The sequence below is a fragment of the Odocoileus virginianus genome, chromosome 17 (assembly GCF_023699985.2).
Source record: "Odocoileus virginianus isolate 20LAN1187 ecotype Illinois chromosome 17, Ovbor_1.2, whole genome shotgun sequence".
In the NCBI taxonomy this organism is placed as follows: domain Eukaryota; kingdom Metazoa; phylum Chordata; class Mammalia; order Artiodactyla; family Cervidae; genus Odocoileus; species Odocoileus virginianus.
In genome coordinates, this window is record NC_069690.1 from 54,039,761 (window position 1) to 54,053,897 (window position 14,137).

The 14,137-nt window shown below is 53.9% G+C and overlaps 2 long non-coding RNA genes across 2 annotated transcripts in view; one reads left to right on the forward strand and one right to left on the reverse strand.

Annotated features, from left to right (window-relative positions):
* The window catches only part of LOC139039196 (uncharacterized), a 40,422-nt gene extending 31,607 nt beyond the window's left edge, over positions 1-8,815 (forward strand). Inside the window, exon 2 of the long non-coding RNA XR_011492483.1 lies at positions 7,115-8,815. This is a non-coding gene — a long non-coding RNA (uncharacterized lncRNA). The remainder of the gene's footprint in view (positions 1-7,114) is intronic.
* LOC110124254 (uncharacterized) lies at positions 2,409-5,236 on the reverse strand. Its single transcript, XR_002309734.2, has 3 exons — positions 5,111-5,236; positions 4,840-4,919; positions 2,409-2,522 (listed from the first exon to the last, which is right to left on the reverse strand). It is a non-coding gene; the product is annotated as an uncharacterized lncRNA (long non-coding RNA).
* Positions 8,816-14,137: the final 5,322 nt, after the last annotated feature.

Consider the following 14,137-nt stretch of genomic DNA (forward strand, 5'->3'; position numbering starts at 1 on the left):
AGCCAGTGGCTAGATTGCTGGGCCCTGGGGAGTCTGCCACTGTTTCTTCCAGGCTTCAATCAAAAGCAAATTTGCCCTGGAAATTGCTGAGGCAGAGGCATCTTCCTGGAGCTGTCTGAACAAGGGACTGCCGTGTTAAGTCTATGCCCTCCAGGGCATCCTGATTCCAGCCGGAGCTGGGCTGTGGCATTCATGAGCCACCACCCGGGCCTGCCCGGGGCCTGCTGGACCTGTTCTGGGTGGCTTGACCATCCATAATCCAGCCCGTCCTCTCTCTGCTGAGGCTGCAGACCCAGAGCTGTACTCTAGGTGTGGACAGCTGGCTGGGGCTCTCGATCCTGGTGCCCATTCCAGTCCCTTCCCAGGCTCCCCACGTGGCTGCTTCAGACAAGAGGATGGGTTCTTCACACCGGAGACCGCCACGGGCGCAGGAGAGGGCCCTCCCGGCAGGCGGGCAGGGCGGGGCTGCCTTTCTGCCAAGACTCCTCGGAGTCTTCTGCACGCCACATCACTAAGCAGAGCCTTCAAGAGCTGCAGTTACAGAGGCTCTCCTCCCCCATGCCTCAGCCTTCCCGGGGGGAAAGTCCAAAAAAGTTGAGGTTGTCCCTGAGGCCACCAAGAAGCGCTTAATTGCTTTCCGAGAGAGTTGTCACCTCTCTCTGGTCTCCTCCCTTCCCCCCATCAGCCTGGGCCGCCTCTGCTCCCAGCGCTGGCAGCTCCGGCTCAGAGAGCTGAGCCTGAAGATGTGTGTTCCTGGCTGTGTCCCAGGGCACCGGCGGCCTGGGTGCTCACTTCTCCAAATATATTGCTGCACCACCTTTGCTGAAAAAAAGAGCCCTATGTTTTGGAGGAATAAATGTGCATTTTTCTGTGAGCCAGGCACTCATCGACAGCGGATGGACGGTGGCCCAGGCCAGCTGAGTCAGCCAGACTCTGGAGCAAGCAGACAGCATAAACCAGGATGGGGACTGGAGCCAGCCAAGGGCAGTGAAATGCAGGGAATGTTTGGAGGTTTTCATACCAGGAGTTTAGTCAGCACCTTGTGCAATCTGATTCAGGTCGAGGGCCAAGTAGAGGGATACATATCATAAAAAGTGGGATAAAAAGCAGTGACAAATAGACCCCGAAAGCATAATGGTCTCAATATCTTAGAACTTTATTTCTTACTCTTTTAACACACCAAGGCAGGGATTCTTGATTGGCCAGTGGCTTTTCTCCATACGGTGATCCAGGGACCCAGGCTCTCTCCATCTCAAGGCTCCGCTGTTCTGTCACCTCCATCCGGCTGGCGGAAGAGAAGATGGATGGGGGAGGCACACCTGCTTCTTTCCCTGCCTCCTAAGGCATTGGTGCACATCTCTTTGGCTCACATACTATTGGTGGGAACTAGTCACATGACCACACCTTGTTGCAAGGGCAGCTGGGAAATGTAGTCTCAGCTCCTTAGCGACAGCTCTATACTATGAAAGGGGAGCAGGGATTTTGATGAACAGCTCACCGTCTGTGCCAAAGAATGAAATCAAGTCACATAGATCACGGGACCAACAGAGAAAGCAATCCATTCTGAGCTTTAAGGAACCCTCTGGAAGAACACTCTGGGTCCTGGATCAGGGAGCCCTAGATAACTTGCTGGAAGGGATTTAGCTTTTGTCAAGTACTGAGTGATCCAACAGTTTCGGCAGAAATACAGGAAAAGTTAACAGAGAAGCAAACATACAAGAAACATGGATAATTAGGCCTAAGAAGCTGTACTATTCACCTGCAGTTAGCCTATTGATAAGTGGTTTGTGCCCAAACTTCCTAGTCGGGTGATTGGAGCTTGGAGCCTCTGAGTGCTTGCACTCTCAGTTGCTTTAGTCCTGTTGGACTCTTTGTGACCCCATGGACTGCAGCCCACCAGGCTCCTTTGTCCATGGGGGTTCTCCAGACAGAATTACTGGAGTGGGTTGCCGTTCCCTTCTCCAGGGGATCTTCCCCACCCAGGGGTCAAACCCTGGTCTCCTGTGTCTCCTGCACTGATGGTGGACTCTTTACCCACTGCATCAGCTGGGAAGCCTGGGGCTTCTGGCAGAGGCTAATGGACAAAGATTTGGATGCCTCGGTGTGGAGGAGGGACATAAACGGAGGGTAGGAGGAGCCTGCCACCTCCAGGTTGTGAGTGAGTCAGAATCACGCCTTTTCCTTCTCACTTGGGTCAACATGCATGATGACCAGAACCCTTCACTGTGTAGGCACAATAGTTCCCTACTGCCAAGGAACAAGTCACCACAAGCTTAGAGGCTTAACAAGCCTGATCTATTAGCTCCCTGCTTTGTAGGTCAGAGGTCTGGGATGGGCTTGACTGGGTCCATGCTTAAGAACTGAAGGCCAAAATCAAGGAGGTGGCCGGGCTGAGCTCTTACTGAAGGTTCTGGGGAAGAATTTGCTCCCAAAGTTTATTTAGGTTGTTGGCAGAACCAGTTCCCTGCGGCTGTAGGACTGAGGCCTCTGTGCTCTTGCTGGCTGCTGGCTGCTCTCCGTTCCTGGAAGTGAAGTGAGGGAAAGTGAAGTCGCTCAGTCGTGTCCAACTCTTTGTGACCCCATGGACTGTAGCCTACCAGGCTCCACTGTCCATGGGATTCTCCAGGCAGAAGCATACTGGAGTGGGTTGCCATTTGGAGGCAGCTCTCAAATCCTTTTTCTGCAGCCCCCACCCCCTGGCAACCCTGCCCCCTCCTTCAAAGCCACTGACAGTGCATCAAATCCTTCTTGTGCTCAGAAGACTGACTCTGACCTTCCTTTTGCCATCAGAGAAACTCTGCTTTTAAAGGGCTCTTTCCGTTTAGGTCAGGCCCATCCAGAGAACCACTCTATTTGAAGGTCTGTTGATTAGTAAAGTTATTCCATTGTGAATCCCTTTTGCCATTTAATGAAAAAATAATCTTAGGGGCTTCTCAGGTGGTGTATGGTAAAGAATCCACTTGTCAATGCAGGATACACAGGAGACGTGTGGGTTTGATCCCTGGGTTGGGAAGATCCCCTGGAGAAGGAAGCAGCAACGCACTCTAGTATTCCTGCCTGAGAATCCCATGGACAGAAGAGACAGGCGGGCTATAGTCCATGAAGTCTCAGAGTCAGACATGACTGAGAAACTGGGCACGCAATCACAGGGGCAATTCTCAGGGCGCATCTTAGAATTCTGCCTTTCGCAATGCCTGGGACTGTGAGTCTGAGACCCAGAGTGGTGTCCTTTGGAGCTAAAGAGATTCTTTTGTCTTCTGGCCGAAGAGTTATCCCACTTGGTTCCACCCCGTGTGGGTGGGTGACCAACAGCCCTGGCCCCAACTCTTACCAGATACACTCTGGAGATCTACAAATAGAGAAAAACAGGCATTCCTCTCCCTCGGAGAAAACTCCTTTCTCTGAAAGCCTCATGGACACAGGACTCCCCTAAGAAGCTCAACACTGCACTGAGCACTCTGTCCCCGAGAGAAAGAAAGCCAGGCCTTGTCTGTTGGTTGGCTCCTGGCTTCCTTGAGGGTCTGCCCTTAACAAGCTCCCAGAACTTTCTGTACCATGTTTCTAGCTCCTTTCAATGCTTGTTCCTTGTAGCAAGGCCAGGTGGGGAGCCTCCCTCCACCCCCTTCTGGGGCCTTCTCCCCTTCAGCTATTCAGGAATGTAGGTGCCTGCAGCAAAAACCACTAAAGATGTTTTCTTAGCTGCAGGCCTGCCCACTGGGGCCCCTCGATGCAGAAGGACGCTTTGTGCAGATTCCCCCTCCTCCTCGCCCAGGAGCTGGCACCTCAGCCCCGCCGCGGCTTCGACCTTGCTCTCCCCTCCCGTGGGTGAGTTTCAGGGCCTGGAGGACTGGGAGGGGTCCCTGTGCTGCTGGCGAAACAGCTGATCCGGAGCTCCCACCAGGGGCCCTCTGCCCCGCATGCAGCCCTTCCTTTCCCCTGGAGCCCCACGGAGGGCAGCCAGTGGCAGGCAGGCAGCAAGGGGTGGGGACGATAAAGGCCCAGGTCGTCCCCCCAGTTCAAGGGGACCCAGAATCTCTCTGCAGAGCCGCTGGACAGCACTGCATAGCAAGGGAGCTAAGACTGGTGTGCACGCAGGTGCCGTCGGCTCCGCTCAGAACTTCAAAGCTAAAAGGAAGCTCTCCGATTGGCCAGACTGCCTGTTATCACTCAGGCACTTGGTACCAATTTAATGGAGAATAACATCCATGTGTCAGGCAGTGAGTAGGTGAATCTGAAAGCTTGGCCGGAGCATGGCTGGGAGGGGGGCAGGGGCAGAGACAGGCTGAGAGCCTGGGAGCTGGTACCTCAAAGGGCGGGATCCTGCCCGAGGCAATAGGAAGTCGCCAGAGGGCTTTGTGTGGGCTTCCCCGGGGGCACTAGCGGTAAAGAACCCGCCTGCCAGTGCAGCAGACGTAAGAGACATGGGTTCCACCCCTGGGTCTGAAACATCCCCTGGAGAAGGCCATGGCAATTCACTCCAGTATTCTTGCCTGGAGAATCCCGTGGACAGAGGAGCCTGGCGGTCTACAGTCCATAGCGTCAGAGTCAGGCACGACTGAAGCAACTGAGCATGCATCCATTCTTTTCCACTATGGCTTATCCCAGAATATTGAATATACACTAGGACCCTGTTGTTTAACCACTCTATATGTCATAATTTGCATCTCCCAATCCCAACCTCCCTCTCCATCCCTCCCCTACCTGCCTCCCCCCTTGGCAACCACACGTCTTTGCTCTGCGTCTGTGAGTCTGTTTCCGCTTTGAAGATAAGCTCATCTGTGTCATATTTCAGATTCCACATATGAGTGATATCATATGGTGTTTGTCTTTCTGACTTACTTCCCTTGGTGTGATCATCTCTAGCTGCTTTTCTCGCCCCTGAGTTTTTCAGGGAACCAAGCCCTCTGGTGGATGCCTTTCTGGGGAAAAGAAGAAAGAGAGAGGCTGACGGAGGCAGAGCCAGTGAAGCGCCTCACAGCGGTGTGCAGGCCCTGCCCACTGCCTTTCTCCTGCAGTGAGTTTCGTCCACACGGCATCAGAAGGGCCGTGAGTGGCGGTGGCGAGGGGCCAGTCACCTCCCCAGCCCTGGCTCAGGCTCCCGATGCCCAACCTTTGTGTGTACTGAGTGGGCTGGCTGGACTCTCAGGTCTTTATCAGTTGTGACCACACCCTCCTGTAAGGCCCCGGGGAGAAAGCAGAACCAAGGACTAGGAAAGATCAACAGCCATGCTTTTTGGTTCTTCTAGGTGCAGCCCTTCCAACCTGAGGTCATAGAGGAACTGAAGCTGCAGGGGGTGGGGCGGGAACCCCATGGGTCCAGGGACACTGCACCCACATCCGAATGTGGTTTCTCCCAGGACCAAGCAGCCACCGACATCCACCGGACCAGCATCACCCAGGGGATCTGGCCTTCGTCCTGGCCTCTCTTGGCCTCAGAGGAATCCAGATCACAGTTGGCAGCATTAGATTGCTCAGGCCAACCGCTCCCTTCAGAGATACACAAACTAGGGCGTTTGGAATCTCAGAGCAAATACAGAACACGCTGGCAGCCAGATCACCTGACGCCCCCGCCTCCACCCTGGGGTGGGGGTTGTCTGACCACCCCATCACCTGACCTTAGGTCACCGCCCTCCCCTGCAGTGTGGTTCTCTTCTTTGGAAATCTCGTTTACTGTGTAACATAATATAATCACGGTTAACTCCCGAGGACGAGATCACGTGGCCACCTGGGAATTCCACCTTCAACAGGGCTGGAGGCTCCCGTCCCCCTCACCTGGACTGACCCCCAGGCCAGCTCCTGGGAGGAAGTGTCCTTCTCAGCTCTTGACTGCCCCTAATTACTCAGCGAGGTTGGACCAGATCTCCCAATACATCGATTACAACAGGGTGGTGGACGCAGTGGGCGGACGGCTTTTGTCTCCCAGAGGCAAGTTCCCTCCCACCCAGCTGGCCCAGACCCGCATGTCTCAGCCTGTGGTTTCGGCTTCCAAGCCCGGAGTGCGGAGACGCCCGTGGGATGCCAGTGGGATGCCGAGAGGGAAGATGGTCAAACGCCTGACAGCTCTAACTGCAGGTGCCTTTCCGGCCAGGATCCCCCAGCATCTCATTCTGTTCTGTTATTTTATTTGGCCATGTCACGTTGCCTGTGGGATCTCAGTTTCCTGACGAGATACTGAACCTGGGCCACTGCAGTGAAAGCCCAGAATCGTAACCACTGGGCCACCAGGGAGCTACCCACCCCCACCACACACACACTTTCTTTTTGCATTTCTACCTGGTTCCCTCAAACTTTACTATGACTTAACTTTAATAAATATTTATTGAGAGCAAGCTCAATGTACTGGCACAGGGGCTGGAGGCTAGGGGTCTGGACCCTTGCCTTCAGAAGACTGAAATGAAAAGAAATATAAGCTCAAAACCAGTGGCTTCCTATCCAGGTTCTGACCCTATGACTTCTGCAAGTAATTAGCCTTTTCAATTCCTCGTTTGCTTGCCTGAAAAACGGGTGATACTCATGGGTTGTTGTTGAGACACTAAATATACAGATGGATCATGGCCAGGGCATCTATAAAAATAGATCTCTGACCCGCAATCCGCAGCAACCATGCCAGGAAGCCGGCCTGCTTGCCGTAAGTCAGACTTGTAGGAAATAAGACCGCTATCCCGAACAAGTGGTCCAGAAAGCCAAACAGTAACCCCTGTAGCAATCATCCCACATGGGCAGGGCTTGATTAATGATTGACAGCTGCCCTAGCTCGCATCCCTGCTTCCAGCTTAGCACCAATCAGAGAAAACCAGGTATGCACTTCTAACCTCTCACATAGGACACTCTACTTTTTAAAAAACATTAATTTATTTATTCTTGGCCATGTCATGTGACATGTGGGATCTTAGTTCTCTAACTAGGAATCGAACCTGTGCCCCCTGCCTTGGAAGCTCAGAGTCTTAACCCACTGGACCACCACGGAAGTCCACACTCTACTTCTATTATTGTTTTCATTTTATTGATGCTAATTATTAATATTGTTAAATATATTGATATTTATTAATATACACTGATTTAAACAATATTAATAAATAGTTTTTTTTTTTTGGCCACACCATGGGGTTTACAGGATCTTCGTTTCCTGACCAGGAGTTGAACCTGGGCCCCCTGCATCAGGAGCGCAGAGTCTTAGTCACTGGACCATCAGTGAAGTCCTGGGATGTTCCTATCTGGAATTATGTCACAACACAGGCAAACATCCTCCTGTCTCCCTGTGCAGCCTCTTCCGCAACCTCCCTTCCCTCCGGAAGGGCTCCAGGGGCCACTCCAGGCTCCCTCTCTCTGTCCCCGAGTCTCCTCCAAACTCAGCATACCCTGCAGGGGCATCTGGGCCCTCCTTCCTGGACTCACCTTTTCTATGATGCTTGGACCCTCCCAATGGTCTCCTAAGGGGTCTCCAGCCTCATCGACCCCTCGTCTATAATGCAGTTGGAGGGATCCTTCCGGAACGTGATCTTAAGAACCACCGGAAGAAACGCAGCCTCCTAGAGAGGCCTCCAAGCCAGCACCGCCCACTTTTCCCCCTTCATTCATTTCGCACTGGCGTCGGCCCCTGCCCCACCCACCAGGCTTGGGCAAAGTGCTGTCTGTTCTTCCCTGACTCCAAGAACGAGAAGAAAGCAAAGCGATGTGTGCTGTCTGCGTCCCTCCTGGATCTGAGCTCCACGCTCACTCAAGCACGTCCCTGAGCCGCGCGCAAGCGCGCAATGCACTGAACCCAGGGATGGACAGACAGGCCTGGATCCGAGTCCTGCCTCACCACCAACTGGACATGCTTTGCAGGCCAATCGCTTTGACTCTTTGACCCTCAGTGGATGTCCGTCTATGGGCCTCACTGGTGGCTCAGATGGGAAAGAATCTGCCGGCAACGCACGGGTCATCAAGACTAACGCTCATCGAGACTAAGGTTCATCCACACCCTGTTTCGATTCCTCCGTCCGGAAGGTCCACGGGGCCGCAAAGAGTCAGACATGACTGAGCAACTAACTCTTTCACTTGTTTCATGTCCATCTAGAAGAATGAAGGCAATAATTCTTAGCCCCTGAGGGTTATTGTGAAGAGTCTATGAGATGCAGCAAACAAGGTATTAAGTCTAGTGTCTGGTCCTGCGGCTTCCCAGGTGGCTTAGAGGTAAAGAATCTGCCTGCCAATGCAGGAGATGCAGATGTGGGTTTGATTCCTGGGTCAGGAAGATCCCCTGGAGAAGGAAATGACAACCCACTCTAGTATTCTTGCCTGGAAAATTCCATGGACAGAGGAGCCTGGCAGTCTACAGTCCATGGCTCGCAAAGAGTCAGACACGACTGAGCGACTAACGCTTTCACTTGATGGGAGTCCACTTCTATTTCATCACAGAGGAGATCCCTGGAGGGGAGACAGCAGGTCTAAGAGGGAGGTCAGAGGTCTCAGAAGGCCAGGAGGCACACACACACACACACACAGACACACACACACACACTGGTCCATGAGAGAGTCTCAGAAGCTGCTGCTTATTCTGTGAGATGCCTCCCAACCAACAGGCTGTGTCTCACCCTTCTACTCTGAACTGAGGTTCATCCAGGACTCGGGAGTTTGCCAATGGACTTGACCGTAGGTCCCGTCTTGTCCAACCTCCACGTCTTACAGGCGAGCTAACTGAGACCCCTGGGGCCGGAAATGACTCTCCTAAGGTCATGCAGTGCTTTGGTGTCAGAGAAAGTTCCAGAACTCAGGTGCCCTGGTGCCAGCCCCGTGGCCTCCCCACCATTAAAGCCAAACTACTGTGCCATCACCCCACCTGTCAGTCACTTCTCAGCAGTCAGGCCCCTGGAAGCGCTCTCAATGGAGAACTTAGAAAAACTCCTGCTCTAGCCCACCCCACGTGATGTCTACTGGCCATGCCCGCTGTCCCAAAGTGGACAGGCGGCTGCTGGCACAGGGCTCCCCAGCCATCTCCCCTCCAGCCACGTCCAGCCAGCCAGGTGGGCACCTGAACCGGTTGGGGCATCCCGCCTGAGACCCTCAGTTCCCAAGGTCCCTGGCCCAGGCCAGGATCAGGCTCAGCAGGTGGAAGGAACCCTCCCAGCCAGCCCTGCCCCAACGCCCCTCTCTCGACAGTGAGCCCTCTGATATCAGCCCCTTTCCCACAGTCCCGCCTCCTCTGGCCCTGGGAGACCCAGTCACTCAGTCCTTCTCTCTGGAAAATGAGCAATGTCCTGCCCTCCTCCACAGGGGCCTCCAAGTCCTGCCTGAGACCACAGCCTTCCATTTAGAGCCGCTCCCACCCTCCCGGGAGTGTGTGGCCATAGGAGCCCCAGTGCCAGGGCAGCTGGGCATTCCTCTCCCTGGCTTTGCCCTGTCTGCTAAATATACATCTAGGAGGAGCCTGGGAGGGAAACGCCACAGACCTTGTTAACTCTTTCACTTCCGGCAGCCATGGAGAGAGTTGGGGGGTGGGAGGTGGGGCGCAGCAGGGCCAGGTCAGCAAACCGGTGGAAGGGATGCCCAAGACTGGAGGAGCCCTTGTCCAGCCTCAGCTGGAGGCGTGGGAGGCCCCAGCTGATCCCTCAGGCCGGGCCAGGGGGATGGGACCTGGGGTCAGAGGTCGGGGGTGACCGTGGGAAGGGGACCAGCGGTGTCCTCATCACCCCCTCCCCGCCCCCGCCCAGAGGACCCCGAGGTGGAGGGCAGGTGGGGGCCCTGGGCGGGAAACCCCCTGATGGCCACGAGGCGGAGTCAGGCCCGCAGCGCTTTCTCCAGGGGCACCTAGACAGTGGCCTGAGCTCCCTTTGCAGGAGAAGGTGAGGGAGGGCCAGGTGGCGGCCCAGCTCCCCGGGGGCGCCCCCTTTCCGGCTCCTTGAGGGGAGATGTGATCAGACAGGAGGAGGCTCTGGACGAGCCCCCCACCCCTTCCCTTCTTCCCTCCCCTGCGGGCGCCCCTCAGCCAGGCCTGCCTTCCTGCCCCCTCCCTTCATCCTGGCGGTGTGGGGCTGAAGCCGAGGCTCACGCTCCCTGAGTGGGCACCGCGCTCAGGGCAGGAGCTGCTGGGGAAGCCTGGGGCCCTAGAGGCACTGACCGAGGCCCTGCGGCTGCGGAGCCGGGGTAGGCCGGTGCCCACCGCGGGGAGGGCAGGCAGCCGGTGTGGGATCAGCGGGAGGGGCTGCCGGACCAGGCGGGAGGGACCAGGATGAGGACCGGGCCCTTCGCACGCTGCCCCGCGCAGCAAGCCTTCCCAGCCGCCAGGAGGACCTGGGGACACCGCCCGACAGTGACACCCGCCCGTCTCTGCCACCTCCCGGCTAGGAGGAAGGTCGTGACTCCGTGGCCTCAGCGTGGAGAAGAGTGACTAGGGGACCGGCTGAGCCCTGCTGCCCAACTGCTCCCTGCTGGCGGTGGTCGTGACGGGGATGGGGGCGTGGATTGGGGTGGAGGGGTGGGCGGTGGGGGTGGAGGTGGGCAGGCACAGTTTCTTGGCAATAACTTAGATCTGCCTGGAAATCTACTTTAAAGGCCCGCCCCCTGGCTACCAGGCCAGTCTGCGCAATCGGCTTATCCTGCAGCGCCCCCTGCTGTCTGAGCCCGTAGTGACGGGACAAAGCGGGAAGTCGGGTTGCAAGACCCTCTAAGGAACCCAAGATTCCCGGCTGACAAAGGAATCAGGGCCTTGGTGGGGATGTGAGGGGGGGGGGGGGGCGGTGGGGGACGCCAAGATCCCCAAGACACCCTCATGCCAAAGACCATCCCATTGTCCCTGCCTACAGATCTATAACCTGGCAGACCAAGGGCCTCAACATTTAATCCGGTAAATAAGTAAAGTTTTGCTCTCAGGGGGCAAGCCCCTCCCCTGGGCATGGTCGCTGAAAATGGCAGACCCTCTAGAAGGCTGGCTCCTTGTCTCCAGCATGCCCCCTCCCACCCTTCCCCATCCCAGGAGCACGTGGACAGCCGTGGGACATGAATGGGGTGGAGGCTGAGGGACTGGCGGTGGAGGTGGGAGCTGGGAGGTGGAGGAGGCAATGGCGGGATTAGGGGAGTGAGGTTGCCGCAGAAGGCCCTGGGACCACTGACAACCACGCGAGGGAGCAGAGGCGGTGAGTGCAGGGAAGAGGGAACCTTTGGCAGCGCTGGGAAGCCGTGCAAACTTCAGCGAAAGGCGCTCAGTCGTGTCCAGATCTTTGCATCCCCATGGACTATACAGTCCATGGAATTCTCCAGGCCAGAATACTGGAGTGGGTAGCCTTACCCTTCTCCAGGGGATCTTCCCAACCCAGGGATTGAACCCAGGTCTGCCACATTGCAGGCGGATTCTTTACCAGCTGAGCCACCAGGGAAGCCTGTGCAAACTTTAAGCCGTTGCAGAATGGAAAAAAAAAAACAAAAAACGCTGTTGGAGGCGAGAGCATTAAAGGGAACCCAGGAAACATGGCAAACAACGAATTTATTCTCCTGTCTGAGAACAAATAAGAGCGGCAGCTGGAAAAGGGGGCTAGCAACTCCGTCACAATTAAGAAAATGGAGAGAATTCTTCTGAACAAGAAGGAGATATTCTCAGTGTGGAATTTCAGAGCTCTATAGCCGACTTCTGGAAACTTCTTGAGGGAAGACACTTGCCCTCACATCTTTGTTCATTACAGTTTAACCAAAACATCGAGATCTTCCAAGAATCCAGGAAGAAAGGGGAGGTCACATTTAAGGATTCAAGACTGATGTTGAATCCTGCTACATCAACCAGAAAGAAAGGTGGGGGGACATTCCCTAAAGAGCTAAGAGAAAAATTCTTCTCATCAAAAACTGGACATGCAGCCAAACGAACATTTCTTTTTGAAATAACCACAGTGCTATGGGCCAAATTGTGTCTCCCTAAATTGGTAGATCGAAGCCCTAACCCCCCTGTATGTCAGAATGTGAATTTAAAGAGATGATTGAGTTAAAATGAGGCCATTAGGGTGGCCACACATCTAATATGACTGGTGTCCTTTTAAGAAGAGACTAGAGGACTTCCCCCAGAGGACCAAGTGGTTAAGACTTTGCCTTCCAATGCAGGGGGTGCAGGTTCGGTCCTTGGTCAGGGAACTAAGATCCCACATGCCTTGCAACCAAAAAGCCAAAACATAAAACAGAAGTAATATAACAAATTCAATAAAGACCATAAAAATGGTCCACATCAACAAATCTTATAGGAAAAAAGATTAGGAAACACATAGAGACACCAGGGATGTGCCTGCAAAGAGGAAAGAGCTTTGGAAGACACAGGAGAGCCATCTGCAGCCAAAGGCTAAGGCCTCCAGAAGCAACCAGCTTGCCCGACACCTTAATCTTGGACCTCAGCTCACGGAACCTTAAGAAAATTAATTTCTGTTGCTTAAGCCTCCCAGACTATGGTATTTTGTTATGGCAGATCTAGGGAATGAATACACTTGGACACAGAGATCAGAAAACAAGTTGTTGACCAACTTCCAGACTAGCAGAAATATATACTGGGAAATACATGAAAAACAACTGTCCTCAGGTATTAACAAAGGGTTAAAGATAGGAGATGAGATCAACTGATAAGATGGAAAATGTGGGGTGGGGTGAGGGGGAACCTGTAAGGGAAAAGCTTGGAATTTCAAAAAGGATTTCCATCTGCCAAGGTATTTCAGCAGGTGGGGTGGAAATGAGCAGGGCAACCCACACCCCAGACAGAAGTGTAGTTCTCCAGAAGCCATTGACAGTTTAATGACAAAAATTCACAAAGGAAACATGAGCAACTTTAACAATACCTTTCATTCCCATTTCAGTGACTTGTTTATTACAGTGATGATCTCTTGCTTTCATTAAAGGGTATAAAGATATTAAAAAGGACCTGCCACCTAAAGCTTCGTAGACAAATATGATAGTGGTGGTAAGTTAGTCTCTGTCATGTCCGACCCCTTGTGACCCCACGGACTGTAGTCTGCCTGGCTCCTCTGTCCGTGGAGTTCTCCTAAGTAAGAACACTGGCATGGGTAGCAGTTCCCTTCTCCAGGGGATCTTGCCAATTCAGAGATTGACCCCAGGTTTCCCATACTGCAGGCAGATTCTTTACAGTCTGAGCCCCCAGGGAAGCCCCTCAGTCCCCAGGCCAGGGGTCAAACCCGTGTCCCTTGCACTGGCAGATGGACTGTTAACCACTGGACCACCAGCGAAGTCCCTTCTGTCTCCTTGAGGACAGCCCACCAGCCAGTTGAAAGAGGCTTCTTCTCTTGCTCCACTGCAGCTGCCTTCCATGGCCAGGGTCTCCCCTGATACTGGACAGCTCTCCTGCAGGGCCCTGCAGGTTTCCTATAAAGTAGGAAAGGCGGGGGAGTCTCTCCCTCGCAATGTTTCATTTGATTCTGCATTAAAAGATGCCCTTCTTCCCAGCACTCTGCTCTGTAGGGTGGACGTGGCCCCTGGGATGGGCTGGAGGAGGCACCATGTTTTGTGTCCTTTCTTGGGGACCCTGCACTATCACCCCCTTCCTCCTGAAGCAAGGAATGAAGCTCTGGTCCATCAGCTCTTCCCACGGACGCATCTTTGTGCACACAGTGTTAATGAACAAGAACTGGGTCCTATTCGCCTGCACGCAAAGTCAATCTACTGACACCAGGTCGTGGTGAAGGAAAGGGCAGCGTTTATTGCAGGGTGCCAAGCGAGAAGTCCAGGCACCTAGTGCTTTAAAAGCCCGAACTCCTTATTTGGTATGTTAAATTACATGGAAATACATTTGTTGGACGAAAGGAAAACAGTCAAACAAAATAAAATCATAATAGTTTAGTCATTAAACCAAATCAAAGGCTTCAATTCCTCTTCAAGAGCTATAGGTAATATTCTGTGCAAAGTCCTTTGAGCTATTTCTGCAGCTACTGAAACCCCCGCCAGGTGGAAGACGTCAACTGTGTGCGGTCGGTGGGCACGTAGACACCGGATGGGTTGCAAACAGAAAGGTTGATGATGTTGACTCCTGATTACCTCACTACGCACCAATCAGAAGAGTGTCCATGAGCTGATCACTCACCCTGCAACCGTCTCCCTCACTCTGTCTAAAAGCCTTTCCCCAGGGCTTTCCCTGGTGGCTCAGTAGCAAAGAATCTGCCTGCCATGGCAGGAGACA